At 42.8% G+C, this 25,991-nt stretch overlaps 1 long non-coding RNA gene across 1 annotated transcript in view; it reads right to left on the reverse strand.

Moving 5' to 3' along the window:
- Positions 1–25,413, reverse strand: part of LOC132251934 (uncharacterized) — a 65,393-nt gene extending 39,980 nt beyond the window's left edge. Inside the window, exon 1 of the long non-coding RNA XR_009463679.1 lies at positions 25,273–25,413. This is a non-coding gene — a long non-coding RNA (uncharacterized LOC132251934). The remainder of the gene's footprint in view (positions 1–25,272) is intronic.
- Between the last annotated feature and the right edge of the window lie 578 nt (positions 25,414–25,991).

The raw sequence follows: 25,991 nt of genomic DNA on the forward strand, positions 1-25,991 counted from the left end.
AGACAAAAAGGGAAAGGCTCAACCATATCCCAGCCCCCTCCCCCCCACACCCTTAGGCCAAAGATGATTAACTGAGTATGCAACAGCGTACATTCAAGTGCCACTGCTTTCTCTCCTGGTTACCCTATCAGCAATAACAATACAAGGCATCAGGGGCACATTCATACATCCAAACATGGGGCTATGTTTTATTCAGGTTCCAATTCATAATATATTAAATATACCTCCCTCATCAAATCTTTTGAAGGCAACAAGTTTGGATTCCTTCTCTTTCACCACCAGAAGACTTCTGGTGTGACATCTTGAGACCGGTACCATCTTTTTTATTCTGTGTTTGTTCAGCATCTAGCACAGTGAGTCTGCTCCATGTTCAAGTGTTGTGGATATCAGTACATGGAATGAATTTTGCTCCCTATGGCACTGACATCTGGATCCAACCAGACTCAATGCTTGGGACTAGCCAATTTTCACTGATGCAAATATACTCTTTCATTTCTTTACCTTAGGCTAGCCTAGATGCTAGCTCATTGAAATGCTTGCTATGGAATATATAAATAAATAGGGTCCATTTTTCCTCTCAAGTTCCACTACTGCCACCAGTTGACTACAGAGTGTTTACGTGGGTCTGAGAGAAGAATTTAACTGAAGCAGTATTCTTCTTTCATTTCAGTGTGGCCTTTACACTGCCCACCCATTGTAAGAGCAAAACAAAATGAACTTGTCCAGACTCTTCTTTAAAATCCAGCTCTGTGTTTTCAGCTCTAAGCTACACACTTGGCTGTGTGGGAATTCACTGAAGACACACATGGCAGTGTAACCACATGACTGAAGGCAATGTTAGGGTTCAGTGCATTTCTCTGTGCCACATGGGAATTTACAATTGCTAAAGGTAGCACTACACTCAGCGCTTGTACAGACATTCACCAGTGCTAGAAGACACACCAGGAATGTGATCTAATTAGCTAGAGTGGGCAGGAAGCGGGGTGGGGGTGGCGGGGGCTAACAGGTCTCTGGGGGTGTTGGCAGGATTGGGGGAAGCTGGTGGATCTACTGGGGGGTGCCCATCCAGGGATATGGGGATCTGTGGGTTAAAAATACTCAGGGTCAGGGGGGTAAAAAAATGTAGCCCCAGGGCTGGGGCAAGCAGCTGGGCTTTTCCAGCCCTGGGGCTATGTTCCAAACATGTACACATGTTTAGTTATACTGGACATAAATATCACAGTCAATGTACTGCACCTCCTTAGTAAGTTAGCTTGGAACAACCATTTTTTACCTGATCTAAACTCCCCGATTGTACATACAGTTCAGCAATAGCTCAACCTGCATGTAACATCTGTACGTACACTTTATGATCAAGTCCATTGATCAACGTTTGGGACACTGATCAATAAATGGTAAAACATCCAGTATTTGATCCATCCTGGTAGAAGAGTTTCATAGACCTGAAATGATTCTGACCCAGCCCCACAACTCCCAGGGGACAGCCAGTCAGAGATGAAAGTAGCTTTAAATCTGAATTCAAAGCTTACCCATTTCCCACAGAAAGCAAGAGCAGCTTTTGCCTGGCAACGGGCCCTTCTGTAGCCCCAGAAGAACTGGAGCACGGACCATTTTTGGTCACATGCCCTCTTCCCCTGCAAGCTCCTGGCATGCTCCTGCTTTGAAGAACATTTTCTGTGCTGTAGGAAGCTGGAACATAAACCCTGAGGAGATTAATTTTTTACAGAAGCCTTCATTTAGCATAGCATCAAATATAGGAAGCGGGGTAGGGAAACAAATCCTTGTAAATACAGAGTTACCTCAGCAAACATCTTTTCAACAGATGGGAATTCTTCACTAAGTTTGTGCTGGTAATCCCCACTTTTGGTCAGTGAGTAAATCTTGCCTGGAAGCCAATCAGGCTAATCTATTCACAAGTTCATCATCAAAATACATTTGGCCAGTGCCTGAATTTTCATCCCCATCGTCATAAGGATGTATTTACAGCATCTCATTTCCTTTTGTTAACCACAACTGTATTCTTTTTAGTTATAACTTCAGCCCAAATTACACAAGTTAAAACAACCAGCTGAAAAAAGAAAATCAAATGGAAGTAGCTTAGTTATAGGCAACAATGACTGTACAAGACAGAGCTGTTCCTACCTTTTCTGTGTTTACCCAGGTAATTATTAGTAAACCAGCTTGCATTTTTGTGTTCATTACAGCACACAGACTACAATTACTGGTCTGAATCATGTCTCTGTCACTGGTGAACATGCTGATTTGCACTTTCATGTGAATGCAAGCTCTGATGGGATTTTGGACAATGACAATGGTGGATTAAACACTGTTTCAAGGGGGAAGAATCCTAGATAATGTTAATTAATTCCCAATGAGGCAGTTATTGATTTAAAACCTGTGTTCTCCAAGAGGCACTAGCCCTAGATCAACTCAGTGTAAAAGGGGCAGAGTAAGTACAGTGGTATTTTACTATGGATCCAGAGTTCAAATCATACTTGTTTTTCTATTAAAGGCCACCCCTAGCTGTTAGTATCTGGTTAGTCAGTAGGTAAGGAATAAAACATGTCTGGGCATGATGTTTGCATGTCACTCTTGTATACGTCAATAGCTACAGACTTTGATGTTCAAATAAGCTATCAATCTGATAAACTGCCCAGTTCCCTAATCTACTTTGATGCCACTGTCCATGCCTCTACACAAGATGCTTTACTGCATTTTAGACTAATCTAATGCGAAGTAAAGTGTCAACATCTACATGTGCACAGCAATAACTGTACAGTATGTTAGTCTAGTATGCCATTTTCTAGTGCCTGTATCTACAGGTACTAGAAAAATGGCACATTAACTAAAGCACAATATTGCATGTATAGATGCTGACCAGGAGCAAATTGCTCCCAGTCAGCCTAGGCAGTGGGGGGCCACAGGGAGTGAGGACAGCTGTCCTGGCTCAGTGGGATGCTGCCTACCAGTCACGTGGAGACCAGGACCCTTCATGATCTCCATGTGGTTGGTTTCCACATCCTGATTACCATTTAGCTGGGAGGCAGCTGCCCACTCAGCTGGGACAGCTCCCACTCCCTCTCTACACCCCCCACACCCTCACTGGGGGCTAGCCTGATCTCCCCCTGGCTGGGGCAGAGCTGCCCATCAAGCCAGGACAGCTTCCCCTTGCCCTCCAGAGCCCAGAGCTAAGCACCTGTTCCCCCTGCCAGCCAGGAGCTGGCACCTGGGAGAGCCTGGAGCTGCCCCTGGCTGCTGTAGGGGGGCTGCACAGGGCATAAGCAGCCCTGGACTGGGCTGCTCCTGTCAGGCTCAGTTTGCTCCCCACAGGGAGCAAACATGTAGATGTGTGCCTGGGAGCACTTTAATGAGCCTGCATTTTCTGTGCAGATGCATCTTGTGTTAAGCACTCTGTGTTACTTTCTCTGCATGTGGTTATAAACAACTGCTTCTCATATTTCTGCATGAGCTAGCCCTGGTGGTCCTTTAATCATAAAAGAATAACTACTAGCACTCGTAAGGTGTTCAGAGAGACAGAGAAAGGTGATAAAATTTTAGGAGTTTTGCTGATCTCTGCACCCTGGATCTCAAGTGATATCCTGATTATACATTGTAAAACCAAGATTGTTTCAATGCAAGTACCGTGAAGTATTTTAATTGGGTCTGGCTAATATATACAAGCTACCAGTCTAACCTGCTGTGATTTATGTTTTTAATCACATACCCTGTCAGATTGCATTGTTGCCTCTAAAAACACTCCACAGACTCTGATCCAATATTCCTTTCCTCTCCTACCTTCAAAGGCCAATGAGTATTCAGCAATAAGCTATCAGAGTTCTCCATAGACCACTGACACTCAATGAAACACTTCCAGGTGGTCTGTAGCTCTGCTTGTCATGTATCTACCAGTCTTCAGTGAGCGCTAATTGTATCAATGGCTTTTAATTAACTTCCAGACAGGTTTGTGATCAGTTAGATTCACCCTGTTTGCCTGTTTCACATCTCTATGTCTCTTAGGTGATTTTTGTTGGAAATGTAGAAGATGTTGCTGTAGTGGGAGGAAGAGCAACACGCACAACAGAATCACACTACGAGCTGAACATACAGAAACAGCTGAGGTTTCAGGCAGCAAAGGGAGATTTGGTAGTGCTTAACAGAAAACCTGAACCCGGAAAGAGAAAATAAACAGCACAAATACAACATATAAAAGCAAATTTATTTTTAACTCACCTCTTTAATGTTTCCATTCAGTACAACCAAGCATTCTGTTGCCCCAAGGAGGTGTGGCAGAGAAGGTGATACAAGAGGGTTTTTTTCCCAGAAGCCATGCATCAAGGGATGAGTGTGTCCCAACCCCAGTATAGCAGGTGGTTGGAGACTCATGTTTACAGATTGCATGACATGGCTCTGCTGATATTTGTGGGACTAGCCATGTGTCAGTATAGCTCTTGTGGGATGGTGGTGCTGTGCTGTCTTCACAGCTGTTGCTTAGAAATCCCCCAAATTACTGCTGATTTAACTAAAAACATCCCAAGTGAATTTCCACTTGGAAATCTACCCAGAAGCAAGAGGAAATGCCAGTAAGAATGACCACCTTGCAATTCTTTCCCCTTCCCTCTTTCACAAGCGTATCTATTTCCTCTACATCACAAAGGAAGAATACACCAGCTCTGCTGCTGTCTCCTCAGTGTCAATTTGTATACTCTTCAAGTGTATTCTGCTAACCTCTACTGCATGTGGTAAAGAGGAGCAGGGCAATGAGGAGTCAATAAAAGCAACAACAACAACGAGGTAACTTAAACACAGAGACTATTCGACTACGATACCTTTTCACTGTGACATTCCTTCAAGTGCCTGCACTACTTAGAAATTGTCCTGCACTGCATCCACACTAAAGGCCAGATTGTGGCCAGCTGTTTCAGTGGATCAGAGAGTACAGCCCCTTGCAGTGCTGCCCTAAGGCCCCTGTCAGAATCAAAGCTCCATTCTACTGGGCACAGTTACAAATGCGCAATCTTTTTTCCAAAATGCCTGCTGTCTTCCAAAAGCAAAAAACTGGAAAGAGTAGGGAGAGAGGGTTCAAGCAGGGTAGGTGGTATGATGATAGGAAACATGCTATTTAAAGCAGATTACCTTGCATTTACTTTTGATAGTGACAGGGGAAATGGCATAAGGTTTTGAGGAAATAGGAGCAGGAGAAAGGGACTTTGTACAGGAGAAAAAGGAACGAGGGAGGTAGAGAATAAGTCTACAGACTGATTGTGAAGGTGAATGGAGAGAGGAGGTTATGACAAATAATTAATCGTCAAACCTATGGTTGGTTAAAAGCCACCTGTAATCACCGTCTCCATTCTGAAACTGTGAACATCTGACGGGGACACAACTTCCTTCCTTCCATTTGTTATACACAACAATTGCTAGGGGAACTCCTTGTTTCTTCTAGGCTTACTCTTGAATAATAATGTTCTGCTGTGGTTGGACTCCCTAGGAGAAGGAAGGAGCTGTGGAGGCATCTACAGGGATGTTCCCCACTCTCGAAGCTGGGAAGTATGTTGCTCAGTTGGACCTCTTTCGTCCCTATGAGTAATGCTGCTCTCATCTGTTGCCAGGAAGTATCTGATGTTCCAAGGGACTGGTTATACCCCAGAGGCTCTCCTTGCTTTGTTTCTCCCGACCAGTGTGTGTGAATATAAGGAAGAGGTTCTGTGCCCTGGTGCCTCTAGAAGGTGCAGTTAGAGTCCTTCTATTTGCTGGACATATGGGGCGTGTCCAGACGAGTGGATATCCAGGGGTCAAAAAAAATGCAGAAAACCCCCCCAAAGCAGCGCACACTAGGGCAGCATGCACTGCTAAAAAGTGGAGGCAGGCTGCTCAAAGCCATGCTGTTGCTGTCGGCTGGGCTCAACCTGGCAGGATCACCTTGGCTGCAGCTCTGGGAGGCTCCCAGGTAAGGATGCTGGGGCCAGCACAGTGCTGGCTGTAGCCTCCCTTACACCACCCAGGGCAACTTGCCACACGCTAAAGTGCATGTGGCAGGGGTGTTCCCTGGGGACAAGAAGTGGTAGCCCAAAATGCATCACTGCTACTTGTCCCCTGGGATCCAAATGTCCACGCATGTCTGGATGCACCACCAATGGTGTTCCTGCCCTTTTCAGGATTTTCCCAAGAAAACATTTACCTATCTTTCATTTAGGTCTGAATGTTTAATGAAGGAAAGTTTGACAGGCTTTATTTTTTAGAGCAAAATGAATGGTCAATATTTTTCAAATAGCTGAAGAGTAGCTTGTAATATTTTATAACAGCAATATTTTAACATGTCTGGATTGGTTAGATAGACCTTTTCCTAAGTTGTGGCATTATTTCTTATTTTGAGAAATGTATAGGTCAGATCCTGAGATCCTGACTCATTTTCTCTTAATACATGCTGTGGAAGTGTGCTTGAGTCAGAATTGAGTAAAAGACAGAGTTAAAACCTCAGGAAACTGCCCACTGGTAATAAAGCTCCTTGAGATTTAAAATGTAGAAGTAGTGGTCCTGATTTCACTTCCTGAGTCAAAAAGCAGTCTAAAATTAGGATACTGCAGTCCCCAATGGAATTTTCCTGTCTCTGATTCACTGAGTAGAGGGAATTGTGCTTTTCTTCTAGTAAGGGTATATCTACACAGCAGTCTTTTATCTAATTGCAACTTGTGTAGACATACCTCACCTAACTTTAAACTACCTAGCTCAGGTACTGTTGTTGCAAAAACTGCTCCTGGTAAATAGCTGGGTGGTTGGTCCACACTGAGTTCCTTGCTACCATGGCTATAATGTTAGCAGTGCCTGCAGTAGCCTGTTTGAGCTAGCTCAGGTACATCACTTACACAAGTTGGTGTGTAAATATACTTTAAATAAACTAAATTTAGGTATCTTGCTTGAACTTTAGGTATTTTGCTGGAAAAAGCAATCTGTCTAAAACCAAGAACCTTTGTGGCCACACTCCAAACAGCCATAAGTTTGCCAGAAATCTATCAAGACTTCATTTAACTGTATTTAATTAAAGGGAAATATCTTCAGTTTCTAGCCATATCCATTCTTTGCTATTGAACGTAAAGCTTTCTCTGACTTGACAGTTGCACTGATTTAGTGAACTTCATCTTTGAACAGGCAACTTTTATTTGCTGCTACATTAATGAGAGTTTATGGGCACTTGTACATGTGACAAAAATGTCATTTGTTTGGCTTAATGGCATCACACATTACACATACACCAGTTTGGGGGGTTTAGATGAGTTTGGTAGTGTAGTTTGCAATGTTGTGTTGCAGCTATTAGTCAGTTTGTCCCCCAGCTGTAGGAGAGGTGGGCAGGCTCTGCAGAAAAAAAAAAGGATCATGCCCCTCACTACTTCTGCCTTCAGCAGGCACCTGCTGGGGTGGGGGTAAACTGAGCCACTGGCAGCTCAACCCCCAGCCCTGGGCAGGCTCCACCAAAAAAAATAATAGGACCAAGTCCCTCACTGTAATGCAACAGAAAAATAACCCCCCTAAACTGAAATGGTGGGTTTCAATTAAAAACCCACTGCATCAATTTAGGAGGCATAGAAGACTAAACCACCATTACCTGTACAAGTGCCCTGTAATTCTATGTCCCTTCCCATCACAGTATTTCAAAGCACTTTCAGACATAATTTAGTCTCCCATCACGTTAGTGAGGTAGATAAATATTATAATCCTCTATGAATAGATGAAGAAATGAAAGTTCAGGATGAAGAAGAACTCAGTAGTGCATACTGCAAAGAGAATCTGCCCAAGTCCCTGAGATGTACACAATACGCTTGAGGAAAGAAGACTATTTCCTGCAGATGCTACCTTCCAAATAGGAGGTAAAGGCAAGGCTGCTCAGCAGTTGTGGATTTTGAATTAAAAAATAAAGTAAGAACACAGGAAAAACGTGGATGATGCTTTCTGAATTTTTTTATTCCTGAATGTTTTAGCTAGCTGTACATGGAGAAAGACTCAAAGCTACATGCCCTCACCTTCACCTCACACTGGGCTGCAAAGAGGAGATCATGGCAGGCTAACATCACATGTCACACAAATACCTTAGACAGAATTCTGGCTGAGGACCCCAAAATCCCCCTTGCTCTGTAGCATGGCCTTTCAGAGCCCTCTTCTGCGTCATCTGGCCCTCAGTGATTTCATCAAGGTCAGAGCTACAGCATGTGCTCCATTCTGCACCTGGCAGCTGTGCTGGCTGATACAGAAAAAAAGAGAGCCAAGAGCCTAGTGCTGGTGTCAGACAACTTCATGGACATCCCCCCAACATTGTGAATGGCCTGTGTGCAAGGGTCCAATATAGGGAAGTCTCCTTCAGCTGCAGTCTGACCCCATATGTATGGGCTAAGTGAATACTGTCATTGATCAAATGTCTCAAATGGCTGTTGACTATTTGTAATTAAAGCAGAGATCTCCCAAGAAAAGGGTGACTCAGAGGACTGTTAATAAAATGCACTATCATCACTAATTTACTGGTTTAAATCTAGCATAAATTACCAGAAGTTATTATCGTCCAGGTGTTTGATGACAATATAAGAAGGGTTAGATCTCAGTCCAGTTTCTAATAGGCAGTGGGCCATATCTGTGTTGGTGATATGTCTTTCCCAAGATTCTTAAACATTAACATCTCCAGCCATGGGACACCAGTTTGCAGCTGTTGCACTTAGAGGTAATTTATACCCATCTTAAAGCCCTTTTATATTACCAGGGAGGTTTCAAGGGGCATTGGTGCAAATGCAAATTCAGACCATTGTTTATAACAGGCCTTTTCTTCTTCCTGGCTTCAGTGATAAATATCAAGTGAGAAGGGTTTGGATGAATCCCTCTTGGTTCTCACATGATCTCTCTCTAACTGACCCATATAAAAGAACACAATTATTTTGGGGAAAAAAAAAATCTCTCTGTGATTGTTCCAGGACATCCCATGACATAGTTCAGAAGACAGCCACCCACACCTTGTTCTTAAACTGCTCATCTAACTTATTTGCTAAATTTATACCATTTGCATCACTGTGCAGGGCATGTCTACATGAGACAATTTGAGCAAATTAGACTAAATCTACTGCACATTAATGCAGCAGGCAAAGCCTGTGCTAATGCATTAAGTTGCAGTTGATTTAGCCTAATGCGCAGTAGCATCACTAAAAAACAGTTCATCTGTGCTAATGCCAACAGTAGTGCCAATTATGGTGCATTAAGTTAGTACCTGTCATTACAGGTACTAACTTAATGAGCCATAATTACGGCACATTAATGAAAGTGTAGATGTGCCCACTGTAAGTGTTAGATATCTTCAGTCCTGTAATTCTATGTGCTGTACTTATTCTTCCAGGATGAATCTTGTAATTTTTTTTTATAAATAATGGATATTGTTGACATGTAGAAATGAATGTGGTGAGGATACTGTTCCACTGACAGGAGGCTAATTAAATCATTATTTTAAGTCAACTCTAATTGTGTTCTTTGGATAGGGAGTATAGTCTTGGTGCCTTCATTTGCTGATTACTTTATAAAAATGATAATCCCAGATTAGGGGTTAGAGAACTGGTTCATTTCTGTTCAGGGAAAAATGATTGGACATAACTTTATTTATGCTTGTTCATTTTTACACACAATATACTCCTATTCAAATAATCTGTCCCAATTTCATCCACATAAATTTGGAGCAAATTCAAGGGGTTACTCCTGACTGACTCTCATGTAACCTGAGACAGTGTGTGTTTCTTGGTTCTTAAGGACATTCTGGACAATGATGAAAGAAACAAACAAACAAAACCCTTATTAGTCACAGCACTGCCTTCCAAAACTGAAGTTATCCATAACCTGCAAACCAAACTGCTTCTCTCACATAATCTTTTTCTAATTCAACTGCAAACCCAAGTATTTTAATTTCCCCCAAATCAAGTGGAATGCATTTGCAATTAAATGTATTTCAACCACTGACTCTATTTGGGGAATGGTCTGCTGTGAAATTAGGTTTTGAAGAGGGAGAGGGGTGTTTTGTGTTTTTATTATGTTGTACAAGGCTGTTACACATTTCAAAATTTTTATGTTCAAAGATTTTATGGAGAAATCTAGAAAACGTGTACAAAATTAACAAACGAGTGTGAATAGGTTTTATTCTCTCTTTCTTATCAAAGAAAGATTATGTGCATTCCTTGGCAGAAAAAATTACAACAATGTCTTTTCAGAAGCCAAACCAGTAATGTCTGCATAATGCCTTTCAATGAGGGCATTGCGAAACTTTTCATGTAAATGCCTGTTTTATTTATGATGTTAATGTGCCAAAAATACACATATCTTCATAAAAATCTTATAAGGGAAGAAGGTCAAACCTGCATAAGATATTGTGCAGCTATTTCACTTGCACTAAAGAAAAGCCTAAAGAAACAGCACAGTTTTCTTCTTGGGAATCCTCCATATTGCTGTTGGAATACTCAGTGATAAAGGTCCTATAGCCCGCTCTATACACTTCAAACTTCCAAAATTCTACGTGGCCAAATAAAATCCCCAGACAAAGATCTTAAATATTTATCAGACACTGAGAACTCATTGCACCACCCAAAGTGATCCTTGCTTCTGCCCTCTGCTCTCTCCCTGGATGATTCCTCAGTTCTAAACAACTAATGCCTTTTGCTGGAGTTTAAGAAAAAAAAGCCTGAGATAAAGTTGAGGTTTCAAATTTCCTTTTGAACGTCAGCCTAGTCCTCTAGCCCAGATCAGAACAGTACCATAGCCACAGTTACAGCCTTCCTTTCTCCTCTCAAGCTTGAGAAACTATTTAAAGCTAGTGCTTTGGAACTATAATAGTGTAGGAGAAAGAATGAATGAGATCACAGGAGAGACGCAACAAAATCTGAAGGAGCAATATGCCTACGGAATCTGAACTCAAAGGAATTCTCAATACAGGCTTATAATGTTCACATTTGTGCACTGTCTGAGTTCCTGCAAATTTTAAGAAAACGAATAACTGCATCATAAGAATAAAGAACCATCTGAGTAGGTTAGGTTAGGAAGAAAAACAGACTGGCTAGTTAGCTTCAGCTAGACAGCCAGACTTTAAGCACCTCTTGAGAACAAGCCATGTGAGATTCATTGTCTGTCTATACATCTAGCTAATCATTTAAACTTACATCCACTTCTTTCAGCTTGATTTGATCCTTGCACGAGTGTCTCTCAAATCAGTCACTAGTTTCCTTGGTCATATTCCTGTAGAGGTCATGGAAGTTGCAAGATACAAAATTGTGCTAAGACAGGGAATGAAACATTCCCAGATGATCTGATTGATTTCTTCATGAGGATGCAGCACTATTAAACAGATGCTATGCAGATTTTGGAGACTATCTGCAATGTAATATAGGGCATGTCTCTCATCCCCCTTACCCCACCCAAAACGCTAAGATTACTTTCTTGTCCTCCTTATACTCATTTCTTTCCTGCAGGTCCCTGTTCCTCCCTGATCCAGTTCACTGGATTTGTCCAGCACTAGGGAGTGACACACTCCACCTGCTCCACACATACTACCTCCCAAACCAGACATACCATAAACAGTTTAGTGAGGGGCTAGGCACACACCAGTAAGCAGTATCTCACAGTGGATGCCGAACCTCTCACTAATCCAGCTATATTACTTCCAGGTCAGGGGGTCCCATACACTTGTCCCTTGCCTGGCCTGAGCTGGCATGGATGTGCTTTATGTCTCTATAAATTCAATTTTTTCCTTCAGGAGACAGGTCATAACACAGTTTAATAAAATACTTGTGAAAATACTATAACTTATTGTTCCTATTTTTATCCCTATTGTTTCTCCATACATGCAGAAAAGTCTCTTAAGAAGATTGTAAAGTATATGAATCTGAAGAAGTTACAGGATAAGTAAGGATTTTGTATGCATTCAAAACATGTCCATAGTGACTACCAGATTGATACTGCTTGGCTGTATATTCTAGCCAGTGTCTCGACCTTACATGGGAAAGCAGGAGAGACAAGCACAAGGAAACATTTCCCTTGTATTGCTTATCAAAGGCCAGGAACACCTGGATAATTCTGAGATAGACCACTCCTTTTCCTCAGATATCCCAGGCATCCAAGGTAATTTCCATTGTTTATAGTGAACAAATCATTATCATCTCTAAGAAAAGAGCCATTTCTTTTTTGTCCAAAAGCCTTCCTACCACAGTAATTTGCCTGGGACCTTTTACCCAGTACTTTTTATCACCCTTACAGTGCAAAAGCACTCAATTTTGATTAAGTGGGAAAAGAATATGTGAATGCCCCCTGGTGCAAAGAATTTTCTCCTTCTGACAGATTCATCTGAGTATTTTCTAGTCGCACAAATATCCCAAAGTTGGCACTGTCTTGCTAGATGAGAAAAGCTTGCAGACATAACAGTTCCCAAGCCAAGTAGCACTACTGTGCAATAGTTAGTCATAACTCAATAATATGAAGTTTAAATAAATTGAAGACAATTTATTAAAAGAAAATAATGTTAGTATAGCCCATTTTCATGAGGTTTGGTTCAACTGCCTCACATTTCAGTGAACAAATTGCTCATGTGTTCAGAAGGTTGATCTCAGAGCTGCAATGTCTTTAGTCACTTTCTTCTATCAGTGCTTTATCTCAGTGTTACATGACTTCCAGCTCTTTTTCTTTTGTCCCTTCTTTATCACTTTTGGATCTGATTGTATTTGACATCACTTGGAGTCTTAGGTTTTAGCATTATTACCAAATTTCTAGTTGCTCAGTATTTTCAGGTTTTATCACAAGGATTGAGGCCAGTTGAAAAAAGTATTCCATGACTACCTAACTCTGTAGCATAAGCAGGGTTGTGCAAGAGTGGCACCTGCTCTGAGTGCAAGGTTTGAAGGGGTGCCAGAATGGCCCCCCACCCCCATGGAGTCCATGCTCTGGAAGCAATAGCCCCATGACTTACCCATCCCAGTAACACTAAACAGTTTCCAGCTGCTGCTTCTGCTTCAAGAGCAACAAGTTGGGTGGCAGCAGCATGGACTCAGCTGGGGACTGTTTAGGAGTTCATAGCATGGATAAGACTAATATCCCCTCCCCTTTCCCCAGCCCCAACTCTCAGACCCACACCCCTCCCCCTGCTTTTGGAACCTTCCCACCCATCTCTCACTAGCACCATGACCAAAAGAGACTTGGGGGTCACGATTGACCACAAGATAAATATGAGCCACCAATGCAGTGCTGCAGCCGGCAAAGCAAATAAAACTCTGGCTTGCATCTACTGATACATCTCAAGCAAGACCCCAGAAGGCATCCTCCCACTTTACTTGGCCTTGGTGAAACTGCAGCTGGAGTACTGTTTCCAATTCTGGGCTCCACACTTTAGAAAGGATGTAGAGAAGCTTGAGAAAGTCCAGAGGAGAGCCACGCACATGATTAGAAGTCAAGGGAACAGGCTTTATGAGGACAGGCTGAGAGGCATGGGACTCTTCAGCCTGGAGAAGTTAAGGCTTGGGTGATTTGGTGGCAGTCTATAAGTACATAAGGGGTGTGCATCAGGAACTGGGAGAGCATCTGTTCACCAGGGCACCCCAAGGGAAGACAAGGTCTATGGGTCACAAACTGCTGGAAGACCACTTCAGACTGGACATAAGGAAAAACTTCTTTACTGTCTGAGTCTCCAGAGTCTGGAATAGACTCCCCACAGAAATGGTGCAAGCACCTACTCTGGATACCTTTAAGAAAGCCTTGGATGCTTATCTTGCTGGGGTTATCTGACCCTAGCTGACTTCTTGCCCCTTGGGCAGGGGGCTGGATCCAATGATCTCACAAGGTCCCTTCCAGGCCTAATGTCTATGAAATCTGTGAATCCCCCCACTCGTGCAACCTGCACGTGTACCTCCCTCTAACCCCCTTGCCCCTGCCTAACACATGCACTCCCACAGGGTTTGCCTAGGGCACCAACTCTGCTTGTTATATTTAATATGCTTTAGAAATTGAACACAGAAGATCTGGTCTTCTCTTATAAATTAGGTAGGTTAGAAATTACTCCCTTGACATTAATGGACCTGTACTGAGGTAAGCTGATGTTAAATAAGAATTGAGTACAGTTGCATTAATTAAAGTGCACACACTCTATAAAACCTAATGTTTTTTAGCATAGAAAATTATGCACCTGAAGAAAATAACATGATTCAGCTATTTTTGCACTGCTTGCTTTACTGAAATGGAAAGTCACTTAGTAGTCCACAGATCATGTGAATTTTATGAACACTCTGATAGCAATCCACTTCCAAGTGACTTCTGGATGTCTAATCACAAGTATACCACTGTAATGATCTGAATTTGCTAAAACTGTTCTTTAAGCCAGATTAAATACTATGGCTGTCTGAAGCTTCAGTCCCTGACTTGATTCAGTGGAAATTCAGCCCAATTCGGTGGCCAAATCTCTGAATCTAAATCAAATCAGGAGACCCTTTAACTCTCTGAATCAAATTGGAACCCTTCAAATCAATTTGGAGATATTCAGAAAGATTCAGAGATTGGGACATAGACACAGCTTTAAATGTTCTTTCTACATACCTCAAGGTACCAGGTGACTCACGAACACTGCAATGCTGGGGCAGATGGAGTGTCCAACAGGAGCACGGGGGGGCGCTCCTCAGAGTGCTTGGCAGCAGACCTGGAAGTCAACCAGAAGTACTTGCGGACCACTTCCGGGTCTGCCAGCAAGCACTCAGTGACTGGTGCCTCTTGGGTATGGTGGGGCACCCAGGGTCCCCCACAGCCAATTGCTGAGCCAGGGGAGCACAGGGGGGTCCCCCAGCACTCCCCGGCAGACCCAAAAGTGGACTGGAAGTACTTTCAGTCCACTTCCGGGTTCACCATCGAGCATGCAGGGGGGCCCCAGGCACTCCTGTGTGACACTCCATCTGCCCCACCATTGCAGCATTCACAAGCCATACCTGATACCTCGAGGTATGTAGAAAAAACATTTAAAGCTGTCTCTATGGCTGAATTGCTGATTCTCCAAATCAGCATCAAATCTTCAGATTCAGATACAGCCAAATCAAATTGGGGACAGTGATCCAAATTGAATCACTGTCCCCGTTTTGGGCCGAATCCGAATTGAATATGGCCCATTTTGCACACCCCTAATAAATACTTACAGTTTGTGTATTCCTAAATATTTTTGATGTTCTTTTTGCTCAGGTCATACCAAATATGTCAGCTACATAAAACTTTCGAATGTGGTCTGAAAATTGAGTTTGTGATGAAGCCATGACCCCTGGAAAATGGGGATTTTTCATGGTTTGGGTATCAATAATAGTGCAATCTATGCCATTAACATTTGATTTATTATTACTGAATTAGACTTAAAAACCCAATGATTACTGCATACTTAAGATTAAGATGCATTAGCAGAATGTTGTGAGAACGCTTATATAGTGCTGTCTGTACTATAATTAGCTAAGTCATTAATGCCTCCTTTTGTATAAGAAACAAAATTATCAATTTTTTAACAAAAGCAAAGTAGTGAAATGTATAAACAAGTTATTGCTAATAACAAAACCCCTTCTGGGGCCAATTTTGAAAGCATTTTGGATGACATTCCTTACTAAACAGGGGTACAGAATTAGACCTAAGACCAATGTTGGTCATTTCTATTTGAGACTACAGCTGCTGCAGAACCAAAGGAAGTAAAGACTGAATATCACTGAAATGACAGTGAAGGTTAAAATTTGGCTTGTGGAATAATTTACCAAAAAGATATAACTAAAGAAGGAAGGATTATGCTAATTTTCTGCATAACAGTGAATTTCACCTACCTTCTATGCACAGAAGTCCCATTGAAGTCCTTTCCAGTCCTATGGCATGCAGTTTCCTTTAGAACATTAACCCTTGTTCTATACAATCTTAGTGTGAAATTAATATTTATTAAAACATATCTTTTTAATTTCTAGTAATGCATGATATTTTTTCTAAACAAAAAATGAATGTCTAAAATGTTCACTGTGGTAAGATTACTGAGGCAGGGAAATCTATCCTGATCTCAGATGCACTGGCATAAATTAGGAATAACTCCACTGAAGTTAACAGAGTAACAGTGAAAAATAAAAAATGTGCAATTTTGTGTCCTCTTCAAGCCAGCAGGGGTAAAGTAATAAAACTTCAACAAGGACTAATAATTTCTGCTATCTAATAGCTGGTTTTAGGTGCTAGTTATGAATCTCAAAAGAATACTTCAGGAAAAGAAAGGTGTTGGAAATGTCATATAATATGATTTCAAGGTGTCCCAGGGATAGCAAGAGGAGGGGTTGGGAAGCCACGGTTATGGGGCCCGACATGGGGAAAAACAGTGAAATAAAGAAAGAATACAAAACAATTACTTACCTGCAGGAAGAGCGGCACTAGAAGATCCAAAAGAAAAGCCGACGTGGTTTACAAGCCTCACATTTATGCAATTAAGGCCAGCTGGTGATGTCACAAGGACACACTGGCCGGCAGGAATAAAACTGGCTGGCAGCATTAGGGAAGGGAGAGCCAGTGAGGAGGCAGAGGCTCTCCGTGCTGGTAGTAGGCAGGACTGGTGCTAATTTGAAATGCCTGAGTGACGGGCAGCTAGTGGAGCACCGAGAGCTCCTCACACCCAGGGCACTAAGATTGAGCCCCAGGAGGGGCGAAGTGTTGGGAGGGACTTCCCCCTTGTGATGCCGAGGAGTTGCATCGAGGGAAGCGCCGAGGAGTGGCACAACCAGGACGATGAGCCCAAGGGAGAGGCTGAAGTCAACCTTGGGGAAGCAAGGGTGTCCCACTTGACTGCTCCCAGGTACCAGGTCAGGGAGCTGGGCTAGGGATGGAGAAGAGAGGGGAGCTCTGCAGAATCAGTGTTGGAGGAGCACTGCCAAATTCAGGCAGGAAGGCTGAGAAAGCCAACCGGTAGGACACTGGATAGGGAGACCTTCCGGGTCCCTTCTTTTGGTTTCTTTTTTCATTTTATTCCTTTACCCCTGCTTGACAGGGGTGCCCTCAGACCCCAAGAAGAGAGCCAACTGACTCAACGGGATCACAGGCCTAGAGCCCAGGCCAGCTAATTATCCTTCCCCGAGGATAGAGAAGGATACAATTGGGCATGAGCAATATCTGCAGAATATAAAGACTGCAGAATGACCTGGATAGGTTGCAGGGGTGGGCTAACAAAAACAGGATGCGCTTCAATACTGACAAGTGCAGGGTGGTACACTTGAGCAGTAGTAACCAGCAGCACACTTATAAGATGGGGAACTCCCTTCCTGAGAGCACGGAGGCAGAAAGGGATCTTGGAGTCATCATTGACTCCAAGATGAACATGGGCCAACAATGCGAGGTCACGGTCGGCAGGGCTAACCGGACCTTATCGTGCATCCACAGGTGCATCTCAAGTAGGGCCAAGGAGGTGATCCTCCCCTCTACGCAACACTGGTCAGGCCACAGCTGGAGTACTGCATCCAGTTCTGGGCACCCCACTTCAAGAGGGATGTGGACAACATTGAGAGGGGCCAGAGGAGGGCCACCTGCATGATCTGGGGACAGCAGGGCAGACCCTACAATGAGAGGCTACAGGACCTGAACCTGTTCAGCCTTCACAAGAGAAGGCTGAGGGGGGACCTGGTGACTGTCTATAAACTCACTAGGGGGGACCAGAAGGGTTTGGGGGAGACCTTGTTTCCCCTAGAGCCCCCTGGGATAACAAGGAATAATGGCCACAAGTTGTTGGAGAGTAGGTTTAGATTAGACATCTGTAGGAACTACTTCACAGTTAGGGTGGCTAGGATCTGGAACCGACTTCCAAGGGAAGTGGTGCTGGATCCTACCCTGGGGGTCTTTAAGAAGCGGCTTGATGACTACTTGACTGGGGTCAATTGAGCCCAGTTTTCCTCCTGCCCAGACAGGGGATCGGACTTGAAGATCTACAAGGTCCCTTCCGACCCTACTTCTATGATTCTATGATCTGCACTGAAGAGGCTGCTGTGTCAAGATCTGGCACCTCACCAGAGGTTGGCATAAGGCTGGGGTGTAAGGGAGGTGGAGCCCCATGAACATCCCACAAGCAGCGTGGTCATCCCTGAGGGGAACTTCGAGGCTGAACCCCACACTGATATAACATTCAAAGATGTGGCAGGTGAGTTTGGGGAAGGCCAGAGGAACAACCAAAGCCCACCTCAGGAAACCCATGACATTAGAGAGTGTACACCCTCTACTGCATGGACCAAGGTGGCATGCGAGCGGGCATTTGAAGCTAGATGGGCACAAAGTGGTGCATTGGCCGGGAAGAGCGGTAAAGATCTGACCCCTAGAGGACCTCCTGTCATGCAGCCAGCAGCTATGACCCCTCCAGATGTGCTGGGGCAGAACTTGCAAGCCCTAATGCAAATCCTTGATGCCCAGCAGCAAATGATGGAATGGCATCAGGACTGGCTGTGGCACAGCTTGACTGCATTTAGGATGCCTAAGATGATGCGGGAAGATGATCTGGAGGCTTACACTGAGGCCTTTGAGAGGCGTGCCATTATGACAGGCGCACAAGGTTATTGTTTTATTATTATTAAAGAAAATTAGGGTCTAATTCTGTATTACTTATATGAGGAAAACTTCTATTGACTTTAGTAAGGAGGTCTCAACTTAGATTAAAACATGCATAAGTACAGCAGCCAACTAAGTGTGAATGTTTCCCCCCTTTCACCCAGAGGTCAATAATATGTACTGATTTTCACAGGGTGAACATCTTGTGTGTAAATGAGAAAAAAAACAAGCAGAAAAGCTGTTATTTTATGGAAGGAAGAAGCTTAGTTCACAAGAGCTTAAGTTATAGAAGAGTAAGAAATGTACTATTCATAGTTCAAGTAAAAGAAGACTCAGGTATAATGTGATGCCTCCCTACACCATGTGCAAATGATGTCAGTGATGACCTATGGTTGCTACTCTTTCTGGGGCATGTGGTAAAGCTCCCCTTGTAAATTCCCTCTAACATATGTGTAGCAGGCTCACCTTTCAGAGCTTGGGTTGAGTCCCAGTCTCCAGATCCTGCTGTTTTGAATGGTAGAGCCCATCCACCAAACAGGAGGTAGCAGGAGAAATAAAGTCATGACCCTTTCCTGAGGGGAGGAGAAGAACTTCCCCGGACCTGATTGAAGACTGTAAACTGTCAGGTCTGGAAGGAGTTGCGTGCCCAGCACAAGGGCAGATGCAGCAAGGGGCTCAAGAAGAACAGAGCTAAGAAAAGCAGGGGAGCCCTCCCTCAGTGGGCAATAGGCCCAAGATTCCTGAAGCTGCCACTGGAGGAGCAGCCTTGGGAGCGGTGCAAGATTGCTCGGGCTGTTGACAGCACACAGAGACAGTGCGTGGAGACCTGGCCCCGGGACCAGTGTGAGACTGCTTGGGCCCATCACGGTGCATGGTTCGGTGCTTGGAGCCCAGGCTTTGGAAGCCACAAGTGGCGGCTCAAGCCTGCAACCCCAGCAGGACCAGCAGGCCACACAGTGCATGGGGGGAAGTGCACAGGGCAAAGGCCTTGGGGCTTCAGTGAGGCGGCTCAGGCCCTATCTCCCAGCAAGTGGCCAGGTCCCATGGTGTGCCGGGTGGTACATAGGGCCCAAGCCTGGGGAGCCAGGGATCAGCGGAGGCTGCTTAGATTAGCCACCCGGCATGAGGATGACTGGCTGGAGCCTGAAGCGCCTGACCTGTGCTAAGAGAGCCCTCAGTGCTGAGCCAGGGCACAGGGAAATGGTAGTGCTGCAGCGTGAGGCCCAGCACCCAGGAGCCAGCAGCAGTGGTTCAGCAGCTGCGAGAAGCCGAGCCCTCAGTGCCCAGAGCAGGGCACAGGGTGGAGAAGAGCCCAGTGGTGCAGGAGAGGCCTGGAGAGGTGCTCCAGCAGAGGAGACCCCATTGAGCTGCACCCTGACCACCACCACCTGAGGGAGCATGAGTCATTGGGCACTTGGGTCCCACATGGGGAAAGACATTTGGGGTGGGCAACCCCAGAGAGGGGGCTGGGTGAGCAGTCCCCTGCCTAGTCAAGGCCCTAAAGGGAGGGGCCCCTGGTGCTTCCTGGACACTCCTCAAGGGACCCCATTGGAAGGAGGACTATCTCTTGCCATGGGTCAGGGACTATATTAAGGAATAGATGTTATTAAGATTGTTCATGTTTTCACCTTCTATTTTGCAATTGAAATGTTGTATTGTGATGTTGTAAATAGTGTTATTTAGAGTTTGACCTTGGTTATTAGTTAGTGTTCTCTGTGTAAATATAGATATGATATTTAGTATATGATATTTAGTTTTATGTTTATGTATATTATAACTTAATAAATTGTATATAGTTAAGAAATTTGGGCTTGGGCTAACTCTATAGACGAAAGAGGGATCTGCCTGAAATTTTGGCATCCCTCTCACAGCACCCCCTCCTGCTACCCATCTTATTCAATTGAGAATAGGGCACACCCTTGGGTGTACCCAGGTTACATATGTTTCCAAATAGGCTCATATGTACCTGAGGCAAAAGGAGAGGGAAAAGAATAGTAAATTTTTACCCAAAAAGAAAACCAGTCCCACATATTTTAATGCAGTGAATTTGTTTTCAAGGTGGTTTGTAGCTGTAGCCACAGGTAAACGCATATGCCTTTTTTAATATCTATGAAACCCCTTTCTGATCTAAACTGACTGCCCCCATACCTTTTTCTCTTCTCCAAAAAGTCATGCAGCTGTGTCCAGGACATCAGAACACACAAAAGAAAACTTAGGAAAACATTACCCTAAGATATTTGTGTTTATGCATATGAAGCATCACAACTGATCATTTTAACTCTGAAGCATTACTGTGTTGGCTGACCTATTTTTTACTTTTTTTTCCCTCCTATGTAAAAGATGTGTATTTTTATAGAATTATGCTTGACATCTGTAGTGAAATACATAGCTGTTCATTTTCCAAAAACACACAAAGAAAATTCTTAATTACTAATTCAAATAAGCTGCATCTACTCCCTTTATGTTCTGTGGTATAAAATTGCTTTATAATATTGCTTTACAAAGTAAATGGATAATTTATGTAAGCAATTTAATTTTTCCCCATGAATAAAGGAATCCCAAATTGTTCAGAGGAGTTTGGGTTTTTTTGACTGAGTTTTTAAAGCATCTTCTGGGGCTAGCAAAATTGTGTGTTCTCTCTTTTTATTGCAGAAGACAGGGTAGATTTTCACCTTATAGACAAACTAAAATATATACGTAGATATACAGATAGATCTATCTATATTTCTGTCTTTATTTATAGATATCTATGTATCTATAACAGTCTATAAGGTGAAAATCCACCCTTCCTTCTGCTTGACTTCAGACTACTTTCTAACATAAAAGGCCCACAGCCTGCTATGTTTGGTCATGCTGGGTGCATCTACATGAGACACTTTATTGTGGAATTGACTAATGAGCTGTGCAGTAAAGCATCACCATCTACACACATGCCCCTATTAGGTCAGAGTAAACTAACTGCACCATAGGATAGTACTGCCCAACACAAGTACTATCCTATGGTGGAGCTATTTAATGTACCACAGTGCACATGTAGATGGTGACTGGGGCTGGTTGGACCATGAGGGTACAGTCTACCTGCCAACTAGTCTTGCACTATAGCACCCTCATGCCCCAGGCAGCCCCTCCACAGCATGTTAAGACAGGGTGAAGCAGATCCAAGCTGGCAGGCTGACCCCCCTGCCTTCTCCCCTCTCCCCCCAAATCCTCTGTCAGCTGGGGCTGCACAGCTCCAGTTCAATGTGCTGCAGTCTCAGCGCACATGTAAATGCCATACCCAGGAGCAATAAACTCCAGGTTGCACTGTGCTGGAGTGCATTGTGTTGCATTAATATCTGATGTAGGCATGCCTACTGAGTGGCATCTTACTTTACAAGCCACCTAATTATTTCAGTATTATTTCAGTTAAGATGACTGAAAGAATTAGACCCAAAATGTGGAATGTCAGATGTTCAGTCTACTTGTGCTCCTCAAGGGACTGATGCAAACCCCATTAAACTCAATGAGAATCTTTCCATTACTTTGAGTAGGGTTTGGGTCAGATCCCAAGAAACTGAGCAATCCAGCAAGCAAGAAATAAGGAAACAAGGAAATCCAGATCCTTTAAATACTTTCTATCATGGATAGCCTCAAAGATACACAGTTGTACTAAACCTCCCTTCTCTAATTGTTAGTTCTCTTGCTTGTAAGATGTCTTTTGAGACATTTACATCAGATGGTGCATTATGCCACTGAAAAATTTAACATTCAAAAGGTTTCTTTTCAAGAATGGTTGGTTCCCTTAATTCATTTAGTAGCAATCTTCTCTCAAGGTTCCTTAGCAAACTAAATGGGGTAAATTGATGAAGCATTTTTCATGTGTTCTGACAAATGTCCAAAATGAATGTACAGTTACATTAATTTAACTGGAACCTGTTCTTAACATCTTTAGTAGATATATTTACTACTTTATTATTTAAGGCCTTTACTTCTTTTAATCTTTCATCATGCAGAGGGAGTATTAAATTATAGAGAAATCCAGTTTTCAATTATTTTAGAACCATGTGCTGAAAAACCATATTGGAAAACTATATGAAAAATGAATTTGGCTTGTTTTGATGTCTTCTAAAACGTGCAACACCTTTCCTCTTTGATTTCCTGAGTGGAGGTGAAGTTGAGGAAGGAAGGATATTCTGTTGGCTACAGCAACATGAGTATCCTGGACTTGTATCCAATCTGTTGACTTATTAGTGCTTTATTCAACACAGCTAAAGGATACTCTTACTGATATTCACACGTTGTTTTAGAGTTGAGATGTTCTGGGAATACATCACTGTACCTCAGCCACTACCCTGCGCTGTAATTTCTATGATTCACTGAATACACTATAGTCCTATTGCATGTTAGAAGAATGCTCCTCAAAGCTACTAGTTTTATGGGGCCCCATGTCCCCTATTTCACTAAAAGCAGCTTTAGATTGTATCACAGGGATGATAATCAATCTAATTTATAAGTAATTCATGCAGATAGTAAACCAACTGCCATTAGTGCACAGAGGTTTTACCTCTTTATCCTTCTAGCAATATCAATACTCTGATATGAAGGACAAAAACCTTTTTATTAATTAGTTTTCATTTGTTTTGTATCAGTGTCCACCAACTTTGGCATTACTCCATTGGCTGACCCTTTGTAAAGGCTTGCCTAAGTTAGTGTCTGTCTACACACTTTATAAATTAATATTAATTAATTATTTATGTTGTTATGCATATTATTGGTAGACCTAGAAACCCCAGTTATGAACCAGATTGGTGCTGGATAAATACAAAACACAAAGCTCTCCTTACCCCAGGGAGTTTGCAATCTAAGTATAAAACAAAAGACAGAGAGTCAGACAGATAAGGGAGTACAAATAAACAAGGGGTTAGCATGAAGGATATGGGTAAGCATGAGGGGCAGTAGAGTCAGCACACCAGCAGCCTAACCATTTTCAAGTTCTTCTGTAGGAATCATAACATAGGGAAGTCTTATAATAGGATTTGAAGGAGAACAACGAAGTAGGTTTGAGGATGCATAAGAGGAATTCCTCCATGTGATGAGAGGACAGCATTGGAGAAAGCAGAAAGGTGTTTCCAAAATAAGAAGGCATAGGCTTCACTTCACTATGAATTTCACTTCATAAATCTACTGGATACGAAAAATCATGGACATTGGATTTATGACACATTACAGCTTGCCTGACATCTGACACACCAGGTAACCTGGCCTAAGCTGACCACTGGTGTTCTTTCACAGTTTTCCCTTCTTTGCCCCACCTCCCCTCCTATCTCTACCCTTTGGATTCCATATTTCCACTCATTTGCATCTTTACAGACTTCTCGTTTACTTCAGCTTCTTTTCTACCTTTGAAAACAGCAGCAGTCTCCCAATGCCTGAAGAAGGATATTTGTGCCCAAAAGCATGCAAAGAACTTTTTCCAACTATTTAGTTGCTCTAATAAAATATATCACATCTACCCAAAGAACCATGCCTGCCTATGGCCTTAGACCAACATGGCTACAACCAACAACCAAGACATTAGATGCATACATTTGGAGCCTTCAAAAGGAAAGGAGCAGTTATGTTCTGATTGTTATGTTTGAACAAGCCAAAGACAATAAATTTTAGTAAAACCGCTCCAATTCTCCAACTTTAATACTGAATGGCGTGTTCAAGTTGGAACAGTTTAGCTACATTTGAACATGTGGGTATTCACAGTTTTTTACCGAATGATGTAAACCTCAGAGAAGAGAATGCTAATATTATCGGTCACTATTAGTATTATATTAATTTTATATATTTAGAATCCTTGCCACTGAGAAGCTTAGTGCATTGTTCACAAGTCACATGGAGAGCCAGGGCTAGAGTCAGAGCTAGAACACAAATGAGGAGATTTGATTTTCAATCTTATACTTTAATCCTTTGAAAACACAGCTTTCAAAACTTAGTACTTGCTTGATAGAATTTATAAATCATTTAACAAAACAAAGAAAATATATTGCTATTAATTGCCCCCTTTAGACTTTTTGCACTGGTTTATTTCTATTACTCTTTGCTGTATGTGTTGTCAGCAGCTGGCCAGTTAAGAGGTATATATATGTTAACTGTAGGGCACTGGGATGGTAAGGCACACATCTCACCTATGTTGTAAAAAGGTATGTGGACCAGCCTACACAGACTCTGGTTTGAATATATAATCATTAATATAAAAGAACATATGAGCTAAAAGCATGGTTTGCTCCCAAGTAGTAGAATCCAAGGGAAAGCTGATGGAGCCTGTCTTAATGAAACTACTTTTTTTTAAAGTCTTTTAAAAAGATATTTGGCATAAATGAAATAGCCAAACAATAAATTTCAGCATGATCATTCTTATTCAGGGACCTCTACGGCAGAAGCAGCAGCAGCATGATCAACAGCTAATCATTAAAGTAAACATTCAGACTGAATTCTGAATCCTGCCTGAGTGATAAATTGCCTTCTATTTTTTCCTTTCAGTATTGGTGATTTATTCTGTTTCTGCTCACCAAGAGGTCACACAGTAATGCTCCCATGACTTCTAGGCTAAGTACAAGCAGTCAAAAAGCCTGAGACTGAATTGATTCAGTCTTTACAGATTTTTCTAAACTACAGAGATTAAACTGAGAAACAACCAGACAGATATTCACTTCTGAGTCAGGAAATGCAGCCACATACCTGCAGTGGCTCAGGCCAAAAGCCGAGGGGCACTACAGCACAGCTTTCTGGCGCACAGTCAGCATGAGCTGTGTGTTTGCTTCCTCTTCCGACTGCCCCCCAAAATCACTGGGATTTTTAGTCCACAATCATAGCAGGAGGATTCTGCAACATTGCTCATCACTTCCTCTTCCTGCCTCCAGGTGCCTCTGGGATTTGTAGTCCACAGTTGCAGCCAGTAGTAAGTTTTTAGCAGAACAGAGCAGGGCAGCTCTGTACTTAGGAGAAGAGTGGTTTAACCCTCCTCCTTGGGAGGAGGGAGTCCTGCCTCCCCCAAAACCCTTCTGTGCTGGAGCAGACAGCCCAGCCCAGTCCATGGCTAGAAAACATGCTGGGGGACTGTAATATAGCTTGAACCAGGAAGGGGCCTGGGACAAATTTCATAAACTGGTTTGACCCAAATCAGTTATGTCTGATACTACATTCAACCAGGTTTATCTTAAACCAGTTTCATCCATTTTGAAACGGGTTTATGTGCAATGAGTTGCTGTTCTGTTACAGGTTTAAACCTGTTTCGGATCACTTAAACTGATTTATGTGCAACTTCTGTCCCTAGCTAACCATTTTCATAAAGCATTTTGGAATCCAAGCACATGATCTAGTTAGGAAATATTAAGAGGCCGGGTAAAATTGTCACAGGTGCTTCATTGATTAAGCAATTGAGTACTATTTTCAAAGGC

This window comes from Alligator mississippiensis, chromosome 7 (genome assembly GCF_030867095.1).
Source record: "Alligator mississippiensis isolate rAllMis1 chromosome 7, rAllMis1, whole genome shotgun sequence".
NCBI classification, from domain to species: Eukaryota; Metazoa; Chordata; order Crocodylia; family Alligatoridae; genus Alligator; species Alligator mississippiensis.